Source organism: Gossypium hirsutum, chromosome D02 (genome assembly GCF_007990345.1).
Source record: "Gossypium hirsutum isolate 1008001.06 chromosome D02, Gossypium_hirsutum_v2.1, whole genome shotgun sequence".
Classification (NCBI taxonomy): Eukaryota; Viridiplantae; Streptophyta; class Magnoliopsida; order Malvales; family Malvaceae; genus Gossypium; species Gossypium hirsutum.
In genome coordinates this window covers 18,488,007-18,498,171 of record NC_053438.1, presented here as the reverse complement: position 1 = coordinate 18,498,171, position 10,165 = coordinate 18,488,007, and the positions used below count along the sequence as shown (strand labels likewise).

General features: G+C 33.9%; 1 non-coding gene across 1 annotated transcript; it reads right to left on the bottom strand.

The window, feature by feature from the left end:
• Positions 1-3,075: 3,075 nt before the first annotated feature.
• On the bottom strand, positions 3,076-3,182 carry LOC121214994 (small nucleolar RNA R71). The gene has a single exon (XR_005910729.1). It is a non-coding gene; the product is annotated as a small nucleolar RNA R71 (small nucleolar RNA).
• Positions 3,183-10,165: the final 6,983 nt, after the last annotated feature.

Below are 10,165 nucleotides of genomic sequence, written 5' to 3'. Positions count from 1 at the left end.
ATGAATTCCAAGCTCCTTTCCATAAGTTTATTTGAAGTTATTAGCTTCCGATTCAACATCTGAAAGGTTTCTCCTCATCACTTTAGGACTATGAAACAAGTAAAAGGCAAAGAATTCATGGAATCTCAAAGAATAAATTAGCGAAGGGTGTTTGATTACTTTGTGGAGGCTTGGACGGTGTGTCTTCTAATAATGACAATATATAGAATCCATCTAAGGCTTGAGTTGCCATGAAAACTTAGGGAATATCTCTAAAGATCACGTCGAACTAGTTTACGATGGAATGTGCAAGTATACACAATTTTTATCAAGTAAGAAGTAAGTAAAAAGAGTATCGTCTCCACAAGGACTGTTTTTAAATAAATAATTGTAAAATTAATATTCATAAGTTGTTTAAGAAACCACAATATCTTAACGTGATGGATGTTAAAATTAAATTAGTCAACTCTATACAAAATGAATTAAGCTAAATGCAATGAAATGGTTTAGAAACAATTTCACAAGACTTAACAACAATAACGTGAATAAGCTAGAACAATTACAACTTCTTAATTGAATTCATTCATCATAATGCTTAACAGATGTTCTAAAAGAAGTCCATGGCAACTCGATCATTCATTAACTTAGAATCTAATATAAGTTCTTTCGAAGTTTTATACTTAGGAAAACATGCATATTTATATGTCAATATTTAGCGAAGGATTCCTTAGAATTTATGTGAAGTAACAAGGACTGGTGGAAACACTAAAATATATAGACTTTTTCAACACCTTTTTAGGACTAATTCATGCAGTTTCTAAGTAATTTATGTTGAATTTTATACTTTTATTATAAAAAATTAATTTAAACTTAGTTTATAAAACATTTTGAATTTTAATTACTTTTATAATAATTTTACAGAAATTGGGTTATTTTGTACAATTTTACACAAAAGGAGAAAAATCAACTCGACAGTTGCCTTGAAAGAATTAATCAAAGAGGCACCATGGGAGTTCAAGATGATGAATTAAAAACTATGGAGGACTTAAATTTAAGTTTTTAGACTTCCCTCAAATCAATTGGTCCAATTTATTTTTTATCAGGAGAAACGAATAGCTTGAAGTAGAGAAAAATGCCTAAATTGAGCAAGTAAAGAAGGATGGACAAGCCCAATAGAGCAGCCCAAACCGTTCCATGTTGCTGAACCAATCAGGTTGTTTTGGCTGATTTTAACGGTTGCAAATCAGCCCATAAATTTTTCCTAAATGTCATTCAACCCCCTCCCCTTTCAATGCATTATATTTTTAGCCATAAGTTAAAAATAAAAAATTCAAACTCAATCACTCCTTCCACTTGCATGGTCGGCCATAGGATGAGGGATTGGATGCTATTTTTATCTAACTTGAGCTTCCAATCTCATGAGTAAATAGCCCCCCTCACTTCCTCATTTTTCAGCCCTCACATCCCTCACTTCACACATCTTTCTCTCTTTCTCTCTTCAAGTTGCCTTTCAATTCCCTTCTTCCCTTGTCAATTCCCCCTCTTGAAAAAGATCTTGCATGCCTCTTGAAGTAGCAACAATCAAATGTTTGTGATGGCCTTGGACCATTAGAACGAGCAGATAAGAGAGGAGCGCCCTAGTCTGGCTTCGAAAAACCACCGAGATTTGTTCTTCTTGTTCCCTGCTCTAAATCATTGTTTTAATTTTATTTTGATCATTAACATGAATATTTAAAATGACTTAAACTTCTTTCGTGTTAGATTAATTGCATTCTGTTCGCTTAGATTATTTAAAATGTGTTTGTGTTGTTATTAGGTCTCAGCAAATTGTTCAATTAAATAAAACCATGCCTACGTTATGCTTAGATTTTAATTGTAAGGTAGCAATTGAATTAATTTTTAATCGGGTTAAATTTATAATTAATTGACACAATATTTAATTGATGCATATTTAATTTTCTAAGGTAGTTAAAGGTTAAATTAACAACGATATTAAACAGTACATTAACCTTGCCTAACTTGTAAGATTATTGTGATTAAATTGTTTCAATATAGTGATATATTGTTACCTCACTTCACCTTATACTTGTTTATTAAAATTTGATTAATTGCTTGCATTGAAATATAAATATGTTCAACAAATTAGCGGGTTTTAATAGGTAAGTATGTGCATTAGTTAGCAATTTACTGAATTGCCGTGAAATTATTCGTAAGAACATGAACATAGTTTTACTAATTCTAAGTTAAAGAATGAAATTCATCTAACACATTTATGTCATATTGATTAAACTCATTTTTTTAGAAATCGTGTATTGGAATATTTTACATGTATTTTCTTAGTTAAATTATTTAGTTAACTTTTAGTTTTCATAACACCTTTCCAAATCAATATTTGTTTTCATCGCCAAATTGTTCAACTCTACATAACATAAATATTTTTCTTCCACAGTCCCTGCGGGTACGATAACTTGACATTACTTGTCACTTTATTACTTGTTGCGATTGTGTACACTTGCACATTTTTGTCATTCAAAGTTTTTGGCGCCGTTGCCGGGGACAATTATTTTAATCAATTATTTGTAAAATGGATTCTATTGCAATGTGGTTCAATTTTTTTTACTTTAATATTTTTCTTTATTATTTAGGTGATAATGGATCCTCTACAACATGATCAAGGAGGAACATTTGCGTATAATGTGCGCAGTTCGATCATTGTTTTTGATGAAAGAAGATACGCATTTGACAATATGTTGTTCCCCTATTCAATGAACTAATTTTGGGTATGTGAGACCCGAAATTGAGGCATCACAATTCAAACTAAAGCTAGTCATGTTCCAAATGTTGAAAAATATGGTTCAATTTAGTGGGATGCCTACTAAAGTTCCACATCTTCATCTTCAGCTATTCACGGAAGTGAACGACTCATTTAAAATGACCAGGGTGGCCGAGGACACCTTGAGACAAAGATTATTTTCATACTCCTTAAAAGATAGAGCACGAGCATGGTTGAACTCCCTATCGTCCTATTTTGTAACTACATGGAAAGAATTGGTTGAACATTTCTTAGTGAAATACTTTCCTCCAGCTCTGACCGCCGAGCTTTGAAATAAAATCACTTCTTTTCAGCAACTTGAGGAAGAATCTTTATATGAGGCATAAGAGCAGTTTAAGGAGTTATTACAAAAGTGCCCTTAGCATGGTATTCCTTATTGTGTTCAAATGAAGACTTTCTATATTGGAATTAATAATCATATTAGAATGATAGTGTAATTCCCCAAAAATCTATGTCTTTGATTTTTGCTTGTTTTAACACAGATTGCTTGTTTGCTTCAATGGTTAAGTGATTTGGGTGTGTATGGAGGTGTTTGAGAAGCCTAGGTTCAAGTCTTGGCTTTTGCAGAATTTTTAGTTTTGCTTTTAAATGAATCTGGACTTAGGCATATAGGCCTTATAAATATTAGTGTTGGTTTTATGTCTCAAAAAGAGCTTGTGGTCTAGTTGCAAGGTGGCATGTTGTGTAACTGTGAGGTTTAAGGTTCAAGTCCTGGGTTGTGCAATGGAGTATTTATTTTGCTGCTAAAGCTGTGTGGGTAGTGGAGTTGGCGTGAAACACAACTAAGGGGAGTTTGAATGGAATTTGAATGGAGTTGTTGGGGGGAGTTGAGGAGAAATTGGTGGGCTGATTCAATGAGGGATACGGAGAGAGATTTTAGGAGAAAATCAAGGGAAGTGAGGGGAGAGGGGAGGTGTGCCGAAAATGAACTTGTTACTCAGGAACATTCGGCTAGGGGCATACTGCTCATTTTTGTTTTACTTTTCATGCCAGTTTTGTGTAGTTTTCCCTCTCTCTGCTTGTAGGTGCCAAACTTTTGCTAAGAATTGGGGTACCTCTCGGGTTTGTTTTCTTTTGGCTGCTCTTCCCTTTTTACCTATTTTCTTTTTGGCCAAATACACTCTCCTCCCTCACCTTTACTTTTTCTTCTTTATTTTTAGTTTCCCTTCTCTTTGATTGTCAAATACCCTTTCTTCCCCTTCTGTTCTTTAGACCGTTTCTTGTTTTGCTGCACTGCTGATGATTTACTCTTCATATTTTTTCCCTGCTTTCATCTTTTTCTTTCTTTTTCTAGTTGCGGAATCGTCCTTTCTTTTGGGGGCCAACAGTATGTCTCGCATTTCGTAGTTTGTTTCTCTCTCGCGTTTGGTAAGGGTAATAGTATAGAGTTACCTTATTACCTATTGATTAACTGCTTACCCAATTTCGATTGGTGCCTAGGAACTTTTGAAAGGGTTGAAGGTTAGTGACTGCATTTGGATAGGCGAACTTCCCTCTTCACTCAATCAAAAGTTGTGGTAAGTAACGGCTGTGATCACTTGTGTTTATTCGATGGTTTAACTGTGTAAGTGATTAATTGGAGATTGCTGGTTAAGTGTAGGTTTCCAAGGCGTGGGAGATTTCTCGGCAAATAGAATCTAGGTTTCTGATCACAGCCCTTTAACTGCAAATCAGCAAAAGTCGAAAAGCCGAGAAAGACGGCGTACAAGGCAATATGAGCGTACGAACGCTCGTGTGGTAATTCGAGCCCACAAAACATGGTGTTGGACTGTAGAGGCCTCCATGAGCGTTTTCATGGGCTTAGCCCGTAATGGGCCACGTTTGACCGAAATGGGTCGTGTGGGCCCACTCAGGCCGAGTAATGGGCCTCGAGCCCATAATACACTGCTTCGCCAAGTTCGGTTACCTGAGTTGCCCGAGGCAACTGCGGACCTTTCGTGAGGTCAATAAAATGATTGAAATACCTCCATAGGGTAAAATGATCGAAATACCCTCATAAGGTAAAATGACCGAAATACCCGTATAGGGTAAAATGATCGAAATACCACCGTACGATAAAATGACCAAAATACCCCCATAAGGTAAAATGATCGAAATACCCCCATAGGGTAAAATGACCAAAATACCCCAGTACAGTAAAATGACCAAAATGCCCCTAAGAGATTAAATGATTGTTATGGCCTTATGTTATGTATGACTGATTTGCACTATGATATGTATGACATTCTGCATGCACGTATGATTTATGACATGACATACTGCATGGGGTTGGGATACTGTATTGGAGGAAGTATACTCTACTGGTGTCTCTGCCATATATACTATTACTAGCAGCTTTGCTGTGATACTATTACTGGCAGCTTTGCTGTGATATTAGTGTGTTGGCTGGGTGGGTCAATTTTATCCCCACATGGTGTATGGTGGTACGGAGTGGTGTGTTGGTTGGATTGGGATAGATTGCATTATTACACTGATACTGTATTGGGCTAAGGGCCACACTTTACTGATACAGAATAGGGCTCTGGCCCAAACTGTTACTGCATGTTGTATACTGTTTGATTGGTATGGAATTACACATTGAGCTTTCGTAAACTCACATTTTCCTTTAAACTGTACAGGTAATCCTCAGCCTTAGGCGGTTCGGTGCTGCGAGGGACTCGAAGGTGGCCACACAACTACAGTTGTACTACACTTGCTTTCATTTAAATTTATTTTATATGTTAGGTTTTGTTTATGTAATAAGGCCTTTAAGTTGTTTAAATTTTTAATTGGGCTTTTGCTTACTCACTTTAAACAGCTAGTTTAGGAGAAGACGAATATTTTAAAATAATTATTATTTTCAAAGACACGAGTTTTTAACAAAAAGGATTTTAAAAGCTTTCGCAATTTTAGATCAGCTTGTTATAACAAAAGCAGACAACAAGGCAAATGTTTTAGCTAGATTACTGTTAACTAATAATTAAGAGGGTTTTAAAACTTTGAAACGAATGTTCTTCCAACAAGTTCAATTTTCGAAAGGCACTTCAATGTGACACACCAGATTCGACCATAACGTCTAGGCCGGGTTTGGGGTGTTACAGATAGTGGATGATTCGAAAAATAGAGCCCTCTTTTCTTAGTCTTACAACAATGCTTACGAGATTATTGAAAGAATTGTTAGCAATAATTTTCATTGGTCAACCAACCGAACAACGTCAAGAAGATGAATAGCGAAGTGCATGAGGTTTTCAATGGTAATCTGACAGGTCAACAATTGAACATAACTTCTTTAGCAGCCCAGGTATCCTCTACGTCTTTTATGGTTGAGAACATAATTTTTAATGGTTTCAATGATAATCTGACAAGTAAGCAGCCGAACCAGTTTGAAAATATTTCTTGTGAATATTGTGGAGATGGCCATTTTGTTAAAAATTTCCTATCGAATCTAGAGTCAAAATATTACATGGGAAATCAAAATTAGAATGGTCCTCAATCAATGGGCAGGCGCTAGCAACTCTTCTATTCCATCTTGACCAAATTATCCTCCAGAATATTCTCAAGAAGTGTAACAATCCCCACCAACTGAACCTTCAAATAAACTTGAGGATTTGCTAAAGGCATTTATAGCGAAGAATGATGCACTAATCCAAAGCCAAGAAGCAAAGTTGAAGAATTTAGCACACCAAATGGGACAACTAGCGAATGATTTCAGAAGTAGACCCCATAGTGCTTTGCCCAACAACACAGAAAACCAAAGAATTTTGAGCAAAAAGTAATGCAAAACGGTCACTTTGCCAATTGAAAAGACATTTGAGCCCAAGATTTTTTAGGTTAAGGATGGGTCTATTGATAAGGAGGAAATTCAACCGAGTGTTGAAACTCCAGTTCTACATAAGTCAAATTTGGTGATCCTTGATAAGGTAAACTCTAAACTAGTTAGTTCTAATAATCTAAAATCTTTGTCACATGCAGAGAAATTGCCAAATAATAGCTGTATGGTTAAAGCTAAAATTCTAAGTTAAAGAATGAAATTGATCTAACACATTTATGTCATATTGATTAAACTCATTTTTTTAGAAATCTTGTAGTGGATTATTTTACTTTTATTTTCTTAGTGAAAGTATTTAGTTAACTTTTAGTTTTCATAACACCTTTCCAAATCAACATTTGTTTTTGTTACCAAATTGTTTAACTTTACATTCCATAAATATTTTTCTTTCACAGTCCCTGTGGGTATGATAACTTGACATTACTTGTCACTTTATTACTTCTTGCGATTGTGTACACTTGCACATTTTCGTGGTTCTAACTGGGTCGGTGTGAAACAATTTAATCAAATAAATATGAAGTTATGCATGGTAATAGTATTCTTTAGGAATCATTATGACCCTTTAATTCATTCTGGTTCGAATATGAATTAAGCATGCACCTTTCGAATATTGAATCTATTAAACACCATCTGGTACGAATTAAATAACTAATACTAATGCACTCAAACATATTTTAATGCATAAATAACATTAATGATTTTAATTAGAAGCATGAACAACCGAGACACAAAACAATATAAACATGAATTCAATAAATTTAATCAAAGCAATGCAACTATTGTAGCTGAAACAAAGTTGAGTCATTATCATTAACGGAATAGAAATAAAAAAATTGCAAACATGTTTATAAACTAAGAATAAATTAAAGATAAAGGAAGAAGAAACTCTAAAATGAATCAAGGAATTTCCCCAAGACTATCCGTGGCAGCTTCCTTCGATTTTTGTGGTTATTCCTTTGTAAATTGCTCATCAAGGTGGTCGGCCAAAAGAGCTTTTCTCTCAAGGAAATGCTTTCTAAGGGAAAATGGAAAGATGGAGATGAATGAAGGGCTTTAGGTGTGGAAGAGAGGAGAGGAATAACTGAATGTTTGTAGAATGAATGATGATTGAAGGATGATTGAAAGGTGAATGCAAAGTGGTATTTATAATTGAGGGAGAGCTTGGTAGGTTTCTAAAAATAACATAAACATCCCTTAGAAATCTCCCATGCATGGCCGACCTTGATTTGTGGAATCAAGAGTCTGTGGTTGTTTGATTCATACTTGGTTTAAGGCATGAGGTTGGACGAGAATCAAAGGACTTTTGTTGGGGTTGATTTATAATTTTTAATAAATATAGAGACCTTCATTCAATTCTTCTAAGACTAATTTGGGCCACTCTTCATGTCTTTTCTGAATTTGGGCTCTTCTCCCCCTAATGGATTGTTTAGCAACCCAATTAGAAAGCGAACTTAATTCTTTTCAGCAATCGTCTTCCAAGCTGGGTTAAATCAATGCTCTAAGTCCAATTCATCACCTTATCATCCATAGTGTGAGATAATTAGCTTAGTTTCATGTGTGTCCTTACTATAGCTCCCAACATTGAGCAATTCAGTGGTCCAAATTGTAGCAATTAAAGCAAGAAATTAACATGCAACATAATAACGTGAAATTATGTAAAACTAGCACCTAATTAATTAAAATTACAACTTTACTAAAATTATGCCTAATGTCTCAATATGAACTAAAATTACACAATTAGCTATTCCAATACTCAGGATTTGCATAAATTCTAAGTAAAAAGGTGCTAAAAAACCTATATAATTTAGACTTAACACACCCCCAAACCTAACCTATTATTCGTCCTAAGTAATGTCACATGAAAATTTACAAAATTTCAACAGGGTAATCTTGCGCAATAATTAAGCAAATTCAATTCTTCATATAATCATGGATTAACAACTTCTTGCCCACAAACTCTTCTTGCTAATACGTTGCTCACATGCAAATTATAATTTAACTTTTTTATATAAAGTAAAAGAAGATGTTAGCAACAATCATAATTCACATGTTTTTCAAAATCATATGTAAATCTCGCCATTCAATTTATTTTTTCTTTAATTATGCAAGACAATCCTAAGGTTTAATAGTGGTCTTCATATGTTGAACTTAGTAGTTTATCCCCACTAATATAGTCAGCATAATCATCAAAATCAATAGGTCTTTCACATGCTTGTAATGAGGTTAGGCTTAAGGTAGGGATAAATAGAAGCAATTTTTAGGCTAAATAACCTTAAACTTGCCTTGGATCTTCGTAGCACAGTCCACCTTACTATTTGGGTTAACACGTCCAAACTTAATTTTAAACTCATGCTTCTGAACATGTTTATCATAACACTTGATCATACATCAACAATTGATCATACATTTTCTTAGTTGAAACATATACCTCCTTTTAACTTCTTTCACAAGATTTCTTTTCACCAATTCAATTAAAGTTAAAATTGGTGCAAAGATAAGGCAAAACTTATGAAATAAAGGTAAGACAGCTTATAACATAGTTTAATCAAATAACAAAGGTCATATAGCTCAAAGTAAGGTTTCAAGGGTTAATCGTAAATATGGTAAGCTTGAAAGGCTCAAATGATCTAAACAAAATGTGCCTATATCATTTTCATATTACTATGCCTACTAGGGTTTCGCCTCAAGAGAGTTACTAAGACAACTCTAAAGACTTAAACCTTCATGGATGTCAAATTTCTAAGAAAAAGTAAATTTCATGGCTAACATACATAAGACATAGAAAACATAATCATATCATGATTAAGCTCGCATACTTTAAAAAAAACTTGAATATAATAAAAAAATTATACTTTCATATGAGCTAACTTATTAACAAAAATTTTCTCTGAGCATTAATTTATTTCAACATACTTATGTGTGAAAATTGAAATTCTTTTAAAAATCATGCAAGATTGGCCCTTACCCCCTTTAAAAATAAGTAATGTCCCCATTGCAAAATAGCAAAGTAGTAAGTGAGAACTGTACACCAGGTAGGATTTTAAGAAAGAGAAGTAAGTCATGAAGACTGCTTAAGTACCAAGTCTGTCTTTGAGAACTCCAATCCTAGACATGTACATTCACATTACCACACTACTTTACTCTTTACTAGAGAACAAATTTAATGTAAAGGCATCTGTTCATTTGATTCAAAACTTGGAATTTACTTAACTTTATTGTATGGAAGAAAAATACTATTAAAGTAAATATAAAAATAAAACTATCTTAAATGAAATACTAAGAAAAAGAAATTCAGCCCTTTTTATTAATTGTATCACCTCTTTGTCTTGTTCTTTTCCCTTCTTGCTTGAATTCCCAAACTCTTCTTGTAATATCTCATTTTTCATTGATGTCGAAAATGATGGTTTCAGGACCACAGTTCTGACAAGGGAATTCATATTTTATTATTTATTTAATTTTTATAGGGTTATATTAGAGTCATAATAAATTTTGGTTAAGAAATTTTAATATTTAGCTAGTTAATTTAGTAAAAAGTACTAAATTGT